Source organism: Phalaenopsis equestris, unplaced genomic scaffold, assembly GCF_001263595.1.
Source record: "Phalaenopsis equestris unplaced genomic scaffold, ASM126359v1 Scaffold235867, whole genome shotgun sequence".
In the NCBI taxonomy this organism is placed as follows: Eukaryota; Viridiplantae; Streptophyta; class Magnoliopsida; order Asparagales; family Orchidaceae; genus Phalaenopsis; species Phalaenopsis equestris.
The window spans coordinates 2436-12728 of NW_018253723.1; positions in this window are offsets into that span (position 1 = coordinate 2436).

Sequence of the window (10293 nt, forward strand, 5' to 3'; positions counted from 1 at the left end):
AAGTTCTCTCCAAGCCTTTCTCTCTTTACAAGCACTCTCAATTCTCTCTTAGAAGTGTAATGAAGAAGAAATCTCTCACCTTCCCTCTCCTCTTACAATCTTTGAAGAAAATCTCCAAGCCCTTGACTTTCTCTCTCTCTCTATCTCTTCTTGTCACCCCCCTTTACATGCCACTCCAACTCTCTTCAAGCCCGAGACTTCCCTCTCTTTTTCAAAGGATACCTCCCTTCAAGCAGAATTCAAAATTCCCTTCAAAATTCTATCCAAAATTCAACTCTTTTGATTTCAAAAGACATGTTCATTGATCTAAGAGATGTCTCTCTTCATAAAAGATCCTTCCAAAGTGTATAGATGCATTGAATCACTTTAAGGAGTGTTTAGAACAATTGTCCCAATTAAAATTCATGTAAAATTCATCTTGAACCACTTTAATCCGCAAAAAATTATCTCTAGCGCATCTTACGCCAGCTCTCTGCTAAATTGGTGCATCATGTGCCAATCTAGCACATATTGCGCCAGTTTACTGAAGATCATGTCATTCTGGCTTTTGGCGCATCTTTAGCCAGTTCTTTGTATATTAGCGCATCTTGCTCCAATCTGACGAATCTTGCGCCAGTTTTTCAAAATTCATTATTTTGGCTCTAAATTTCATCCTTTTTGCTACTTTTGCTCTAAATACCTAAAATTGATATACCTGCAAAAAACATGAAAATACCCTTCTTTAAAGTGTAGTATCACAAAAAGTAAGTATAAAATATACACTTAAAACATCATATTATTTTAGTGTATCAAAGATCAACATGAACCAAGAGTTGATCCTCAAAGGAGATTGAATCCTATGATGAAAGAAATTGTCAAGAAAGAAATTTTAAAATTATTAGATGTTAGAATAATTTATTTTATTTTAGACAGTGCTTGGGTGAGTCCAATTCACAGTGTTTCAAAGAAAGGAGGTGTGATTGTTGGGACAAATTAGAATAATGAATTAATAACAACAACGCAATTCAGCGGATGGCGAATCTGCATAGATTACAGAAAATTAAATTCTACTACCAAGAAGGATCACTTTCCTTTACCCTTTTTGGACCAGATGTGATAGACTGGCTAAGCATAGTTATTTTTTTTTCTAAAGCATAGATATTTTTTTTTCTAGATGGATATACCAGTTATCATCAAATACATATTTATTCAGAGGATCAAGAGAAAATAACATTTACTAGTCCTTATGAAACTTTTACTTTTTGGCAAATTCTCTTAGGATTATGTAATGCACCTGCAACATTTCAAAGATATGTGATGTCAATTTTCAGTGATTTAATTGAAAAATTGATTGTAGTCTTTATGGACAATTTTTCTGTATTCAGAACTTCATTTGAAATATGTTTAAATCATTTAGAGAAATTTCTAGAACAATGTGGAAAGATGAATCTCGTATTAAACTGGGAAAAATGTCAACTTATGGTTGCAGGAGGAATTGTACTTTGGCATAAAATTTCAAAAAATGGCATGGAAGAAAAAATGGCATGGAAGTAATGGCATGGAAGTAGATCTTGCAAAAATACAGTTATATCTATCATACCTCCACCTACTATTGTAAGAGGAATTAGTAGCTTTTTAGGATATGCTAGATGTTACAAGCAATATATTAAAGATTTTTAAAAAATTACTAAGTCTTTATGCCAATTTCTGAAGAAAGATATAAAATTTGACTTCAACCAAGAGTGCCTTAAAGCTTTTGAAACTTTAAAGAAAAAATTGATCACTACTATAATTGTTTCATCTGATTGGGAGAAACCTTTTGAATTAATATGTGATGCAAGTGCTTATGCAATTGGAGCTATTTTATGGTAGAGATATGAAAAAATTTTAAAAGTTATATACTATACTAGTAAGACTCTTAATGATACTCAAATTAATTACACCACTACTGAAAAAGATTTATTAGTTATTTATTTATGCTTTTGATAAGTTTAGGTTGTATCTAATTGGAGCTAAATGTGTTATGCATATTAACCACTTGTCTATTAAATATCTGATGCAGAAGAAGGATGTGAAATCAAGATTAATTAGATGAGTACTTCTGTTGCAAGAATTTGATTTTGTAGTAGTCAATAGGAAATGAACTGATAATCAAATTGTTAATCATTTATCTAGGTTGGAACAGGAAGAAATACTTGACTTGGACAAAAAAATTAATGAAACTTTTCATGGTGAACAACTTTATGTTGTTAAAGGATGTGAAATACCATGGAATGCTAATATTATAAATTATTTTGTTAGTGGTATTTTATCATATGAACTAACAAAACAACAAGAAAAAAAATTCATTCATGATGCAAAATCTTATTTTTGGGATGACCCATATTTGTACAAACAATGCAAGGATTTAGTGATGAGAAGATGTGTGTCTTATAAAGAAATTAAGGAAATTATCCAAAACTATCATAATTCTGAATTTGGAGGACATTTTGGGAATGATGAAACTGTTCATAAAATTTTACAATGTAGATTTTATTGGCTAAATCTATTTAGAGATGTTAATATATATATATATATATATATATATGGATATATATATATATATATGTATATTGATTGTTATGGATTATGTGTCAAAATGGATTGAAGCAATCGCTTTACCTTGATATGATTCTCGGAGTGATTCAAAGCTTTTAAAAACTATTTTTACAAAATATGGAATGCCAAGAATAATCATTACCGATGGAGGATCTCATGTTAGGAATGCAACAATCAGAAGGTTGGTGGAAAAATATAATATTATACATAAAATTGCAACTGCTTATCATCCCTAGACTAGTGGTCTAGCAGAAGTATTTAATTATGAAATCAAAAGAATTTTAGAAAAAATTGTGAATCCTAATAAAATGGATTGGTCTGCTAAATTAGATACTGCATTATGGGCTTACAGGACAGCTTATAAGAAGACACCAATAGGAATGTCCCCGTATAGATTAATTTTCAGGAAGACTTTTTACTTACCAGTAGAATTATAGCATAAAGCTTATTGGGCGATTAAGCAGTTCAATTTTAATTTGAAAGATGCTTGTGAGAAAGGTCTATTACAATTGAATCAGCTTGAAGAAATTAGGAACGAATCTTACGATAATGCTAGGATTTATAAGAAAAACTATGAAAGAATGGCATGATCAAAAGATAATAAAAAAAAATTTAAGTATGGCAGGAAGTTTTATTACACAATACAAGATTTAAATTATTTCCCGGAAAACTAAAGCCTAGGATGAAAGGGCCATTCACAATTGTAAAAGTCTCGGAAAACTAAAGTCTAGGATGAAAGGGCCATTCACAATTGTAAAAGTCTATCTCTATGGAGTTGTTAGTATTGAAGATCCCAAGACTAGAAAGATACTTAAAGTGAATGGGCACAGATTGAAACCATATTATGATGGTCAAAGACCAGTTCTTATAGAGATTGTAATATTGGGTCACCCAGAGTAAAGACTGGGAATGTCGGGATGTGTTTATATCACCCTGAGGGGCCACTTTCCAAAGTGTTGTCGCCTAAAGCGTTAGAATCGACGCCTGAGGTGTCGCGGAGATGAAAATGACTTAAAACAAAATTGAAATGACAAAAAAATTTGGAACTGGCGCCTGAGGGGCCACTTTCCAAAGTGTTGTCGCCTAAAGCGTTAGAATCGACGCCTGAGGTGTCGCGGAGATGAAAATGACTTAAAACGTTTCAAAAGGCGGTTTTTGGCGGGTTATCCTCCTTATAAATCCAAGTAACTTATTCCAAAGCTTACTTTAAGGAGCAAAACGAGGAAAGAGTCACTACTTTTCAAATCCAATGACTTCCCACTCTAAAAATTTCGCAAGATTTGAAATTTTTAACCAGAGAAAGTTTGTCAGTTTTGATGTGCAGAAGTTACATGATTGAGTTCTTGTAAAGAAGAGGCTAATCAAGGTAAGGGGATTTGTGAATCGATGATTCAACACATTGAATACTCGAGTAGAAGAGACAATTGCATAAAGGAATAGGGAAGTGCTTTGTTATACCATTGCCGCCATAGTTGTCCATGTGGTGAAAGCGTTTTATGCAAATCTTCATGGAATCAACCAAGGAATTTTCTATGTGCGAGGCAGATATGTACAATTCACTCCTTCAAGAATAAACGATATGTTTATTATTATAAGTGTTTCTATTTCCCACTATGCAAATTTTTCCCCTACAAGAGATAATATGAACAAACTATATCGATTTCTTACTAATGAAGATGCAAATTGGGAGGTCAGAGATGATGAAAATGTAAGATTTTCTTCTTCATTATTTAATCTTGCATTTAAGGCATGACATTTCTTTATTGCATCAAATTTACTTCCAACCATGAAAATCACTAAAGTAGCGAAGGAATGTGTTATATTAAATTAGTGTATTCAAACTGGACAACCTGTTGATATTGATACAATAATTATGAAATCAGTTTTGGGTTTGATCGTCAATAGATCTACTACTAGACTGGGACATCCATCTACTATTTTCCTAATGTGCAGTCAATCGTAAGTGCCTTATGAAAGTTGGGAAAAAGTGATTCTTCCTATGAAGCATATAGACTAAGAAGTTTATTGCAACTGCATTGAAATTGAGGACGAGAACGATATGAATATACTGATGGATCAATCATCCAAAAATTCATCACCTATTTAGCCTTACTTCAGTTTGAATGCACTTTTGAAGAGGATCAAGAAGATAGAGAAAGAGGTACATAACCTTATGCATGCAATTGGAAATATTTTTTGAAATGTTGGATCATCTGGATTGGAGGCTGAAGGAACATTTTGAACATGTTGGACGTATTGAAGATTGTTTGGTATGTATGTTCAAGAAACATGCTTAGATTAAGGAAGATTCAATGGATGAATTTCCTTATTGACCTTTTCACAACATGTACGTGCACTACCAATCCATGGGAGACTAAATTAGATGTTTGAACTTACTTTATGCATGAAATTCTTATTTAAAACTTCTTCCTTTTGTTATTGTGTTATATTGGATTGCATTTAGTTTCATTATTGAACTCTATTTGTGTTTGTTGTTGAGTATTTTGATGTTTAGATTTTAGTGTTAGAATGTTTGGTTTGCTTTAGACACTAAATTAGATTTTATTGGCTTGAAAACTGTTATTTGTAATAGTACGGATTATATATATATAAATAAATTTTGTGTTTTTTTGTGAAAGTTATGTGTTAGAAAATTGTTTAATTATGAGTACAAGTGTTTATTTGAGTTAATTAGAGGTTCACATAAAGCGTTACACAGCATATTTCCTCAGAAAATGAAATCTATAAAAATTAGGCATTGGCGCCTAAGGCGCCAAATTCCAGAAAACGTTCACATAGCTTAATAACCACGAAATCGCCCAGTAAACTCCATTTTTACTAATTGGGTCATCTCGTACCTCTAAACCACACCTTAGGGCTTCACATTGTGTGGATTTGAGAAGATTTCAAGGATAGAAGATCTCAAATTTCATCTTCTTTTGGTAAGAGCTTCACTTTAACCTAAAAATTTTTTATTTTCATCGTGGATTTGTACTACATTATGGGAGATCCAAAATTTGGGATTTTTGATGAAGAAGCTTAAAGAAAACCCATGGTGACAAGTTTCTTAACAAATAATCTTACTTGTGGAACTAGATTTTTGGTTTTGTAATTTATTTGGATTTTATTTAGATTTCCATAGAAATTCCTATGGCTTTACGAGCAAAAAGTGGAAAGCCTATGAGAGATTTTGAAATGAGAATATTCATCGACTATAAGGCTCAACACAGTTACAATATTCAAATGGTCTCGAGAAAATTGATCCAGGAACGTATATTTGCTAACCGTGGTGGCGAGAACAAGAGATTGATTGTCGCCAAAAACTGGGAGAGATTTTGTTACTTCACTTCAATAGCTATTCTGCCTATGATCCGGGAGTTCTATGCCAATTTTCGATTCACTACTGAGGATCACATCTCCGTGAAAGGTAAGCAAGTTGAATTTTCAAGAGAAAGGATCAATGCATTTTATGGACTGGGAAAAGTATTTTATTGTGAACATGTTGCATTCGTGATGACTGATCATCACTGAATGAAGTAATTGCCTTTTTGACTGGTGAAAGGGGAGAATGGAAAATTAAGAATAATAAGAAAGTTAATTTCTCCACTTTCATGATGACTTTTCAGTCAAAAGTGTGGCATTACTTCATCTCTGCTAAGTTGTTTCCAACAAATTATCTGAGCAAAGTAACAATGGATAGAGTTGTGCTAAACTTCTTCATTCAATAAAATGAAGGAATGCAGTAGATTGTGGTGCTCTTATAGTACATAATGCTCGGATTATAGTCACGAGTGCTACAACTAGTGGTTTGGGATACCCTGCCCTGATTTTCACTTTATGTGAACAATCAGGCGTAGAGTCTCACATAAATGAAGAAAAGCTGCAGCCATAAAATTTTGTTGGGAAGGATATTGTTCAAAGATTTGAATCATTTGCTGAGTCCAGGAGTGGAAGTAGTGACAGACCCTTAACATCTACTGCAGGGTCATCTACTTCTCGCTCTGCTTCACTTGAGAATATTATGGAGCAGTTTATAATTCAATAAATGGATCTTGTAAATATGCAAAATAGGATTGAGGGAATTGAAGCAAGGAATGCTTATAATGATGAATATAAGCAGAGGAGAGTTCAATATGATATAGCATATGAAGAGGGGATGGTTATATTTCTAAGGGGTGATATTAATGTAGAATTTCCAACTTGTCCCAGTTTCACTCCTTATGCGCCAGATCATGATGATGATAATGAAGAAGAAGAAGATGATGATGATGATGAGGGAGGGGATGAAGACTGATATTTTAGGAGTTTAATGTATTTGTTTGTTATTTTGATTGTTATTTTGATTTTTTATAGTTTGTTTTGTTTTGAAAATGCTGATGAATTTTCATTTTAATATTGTGTTGTGGACCAAATTACAATAGTAACCGTAGATTTTTACTTTTTTTACATTTTTAGTATTTTCAATTTCTATTTTTGTTATTTTGATTGTTTGTAGTATGTTTCATTTAATGCTTTAAAGCCTGTATTTTTAAAGTTAGTAGCTGCAATACACCAGAGCACAGTTTCATATTCATAAATCTTCTACAGGTTAGTTTTTGTTTTTATGCATTTACTATTTTCTTTCACCTACATTCTTTCACCTACAAAATTTTGTACTAAACATTTTTAATTACCTAAAAATTTAAGTTTGGGGGAAAGAAAAATTTATTTTAAAAAGAAGTAAACTAAATTTTATTTGTTCTCAATTAACAAAATTTTAAAGTTAATTTAACATGACTTGAGATGCTAAGATTTAACTTTAAATGACTATATTTATGTTTTAAATATTATTGTAAACTTAGATACAATTTAGGTAAAAGTTTTTAAAAAAGTTTTTAATAATGAAGTTCAATTCTAAAGTTAAAGATATTTGGTATGAAAAGGTAAGGCTCTAATTTTCTATTTAAAGTAAAGGAAATTGAATTTTTGAAGTATTAAGAATTTTAGAGTTTCATGTAAGAAAGAAGAATGAGTTACTTGATTTGCTCTCAAGCACCAACCCCAGGCATCACCTTATCCCTTTAAGTATGCAGCTATGAAATTTATAAAGATAGTGTAAGATTATTCACATGCTGCTCATCAAGTAGGTTCATGACCCTACCGAATAAAAACAAGGTCAGATAAAAAACAAGGTCAAATAAATGAAGTAACAAAATTGAGATGGAACTATCACTATCTAAAATCAATATGACTTATGTAAAACTCAAACCCGATTGAGATCTGAGTCATAGTGGACTCGTCAATCCAACTACTATAAGAGGACATATATAAGTTTAGCCATAATAAGATTTTAGGAAATCACCTCCCTCATGACAGACACGAAGATCAAATCAATTCACAAACAATCCGAACTTCCACCAACATCAATTAAACTGATCAATCCACAATGAAACACAAAGATCGAATCAATCTACCAACAATCCAAAAATTCACCGACATCAATCAAACTGATCAATCTACATTAAAACAAACACTTTACACTACAAAAAATTACTACTCACAAACATAATAACACTGATAACCATGGGTTGCCTCCCATAAAGCATTTGGTTTAACGTCATCAGCCTGACAAATTGCAATGTTATAAATATTTTACTTGGTCACCACTTTTCTCCTTGAGGGTTTTCTAATCCTCCTAAAAGTTCTCCCTAGTTCTAAGTCATACCGTTCAAGGTCTGCAGCTTCTGAACTATACATTCAAATCTAAAGACTTAATTAATAGAACAGATATCCCGCACTTCAAGCACTTAAAAATATTTTTGGTGTTTTGAATTTTCTTATAAATAGACTCATAATAACTAAACACACTAGATAATAATACAATAATTTCCAATTCTAAGTCTTCTAGATTAAACTAAAAATTCTTCTAAAGTTCTTACCATAGCCTCCCCGGTAGCGCTGACAAAAATTTGATGCTCCCTACAATGTGCGCGTACATATATGTGTAATTACTTCAATTTCAAACTCCAGAGATGGCACCAAATACTTGATTTGATCTATAATTATGCATATAATTGTAGAGTTTAGAATTTAATTTATAGATTATACACTAGGAGTACTACGCAAGTGCATGTATCATTTCAAGTAGTGGAGAGTTTTCTTTTAAGAGCAAAGTATCGATCCTACAAAGAAGCGGTGTAAGAATCATTTAGGCTAATTCTAGTCTATCATTATCAGGTTTAAGTTTGGAATGACGATTAAGGGTGTTTTTTGAATAATTAATCCTAAATACATACCTAAGTTTAAAGATAAACCTAACTAGAGAAATTGGTTTGAAGAATTTTGAGAGGTTACAAACTACCTTTAACATGAGACGAGCTAGATAATGCGTAAGAATGAAATTCTTAGAATTTAATATGGCCAGTGACAAATAAGAGTATACTTATTCTTTACCCTCTCTTGAGTGCATAAAGAACATTAAGTAATTTAAAGTTAAGTTGCTAATTGATATATTTACATTGAGTAGATTCTAGCCTCTTAATTCCAAATTACCCGTTGTGTTCTCTCTATAAGACTAACTAGGCCTTAAGTTTCAAACTAAAGACCAAATTGGTTAAGGTTCTAGCCTGTCACTATAGAAGCACTAATTTTATGCCCATCAGAACTTTTCTTCCTATTTATTTGCACTTCCCTTTGGACTTGGCTCCCTTCCATCTAAAGGGTTAGTGTGGTACCCACTAGTTGAGTGAAATCATAGCCCTCCCAGGTCATTATGTTTCACAATAAATTTTAACATTACAAATGATCAATTTACAAAGAAAATTAAGAACCAATGAAAATACCATCATATTAATAAAATAAGAGAATTTATGAGCAAATCGAGATTCCTAAACATGTATTCATTTCATTGCAAAAGAAAAGTAAAATGAAGATAATGGCATAAATAGTAAAAGAATTGATAGAATTATGTAATAAATTATATGCCAACAAGGAACATATGTCTACCTACCCTCTTTTGAGTGTATAGTTATGCTTGGTATTCTATTAGTTTTACACGACTAACTTTCACCTAGAAACTCCACATAGAAATAGATCATGAATTATATTTCCTTAAAAGTTGCATTGCCACCTAAACTATTTCACCATAGCCAACCGAATAATATGAGTGCACTCAAGTTGCAAGATCTCCGCTCTCCCAATCTTAGTTTCACTTACAACAGATTTTAACATAAACTATTGCCACTTAAGTTATGTCAACGAAGTAAAAGAGATATTACTCATCACATGGAAATTAATTTATTCTATCATAAAATAAATTTTCCTACTCATGCCACTACTTCATAACAAAAGAAAATAGAAAAGAAAAGTACATCATAGAGCATGGATAAAACACAATAGAAAACTTCATTAAATTAAAGCAAATCTACTAAAAAGTGTTTATAATATTTATAAGATAACGAAGAACACAATATCTAGTTTTTTTCCTCTGAAAGAAAGATGAAATTCCCTCCAACAAAGTCTCTTGCCAATCCACTCAATGCTTATATAATTCCTTACACATATCACTCAAAATCTCTCACTAATCTCTCCAAGAAAGGTAGAAATCTACATCTCCTACTCTTATCTACAACCTCTGAATGTTCTTGGAGTTTCTAAGAGTTTGAAATGCCAAAATGTGACTTTCCAAGTCCAAAAAGGAGCTATATAAACTCCTTGGGGCGTCTAGATTTGTCTGCA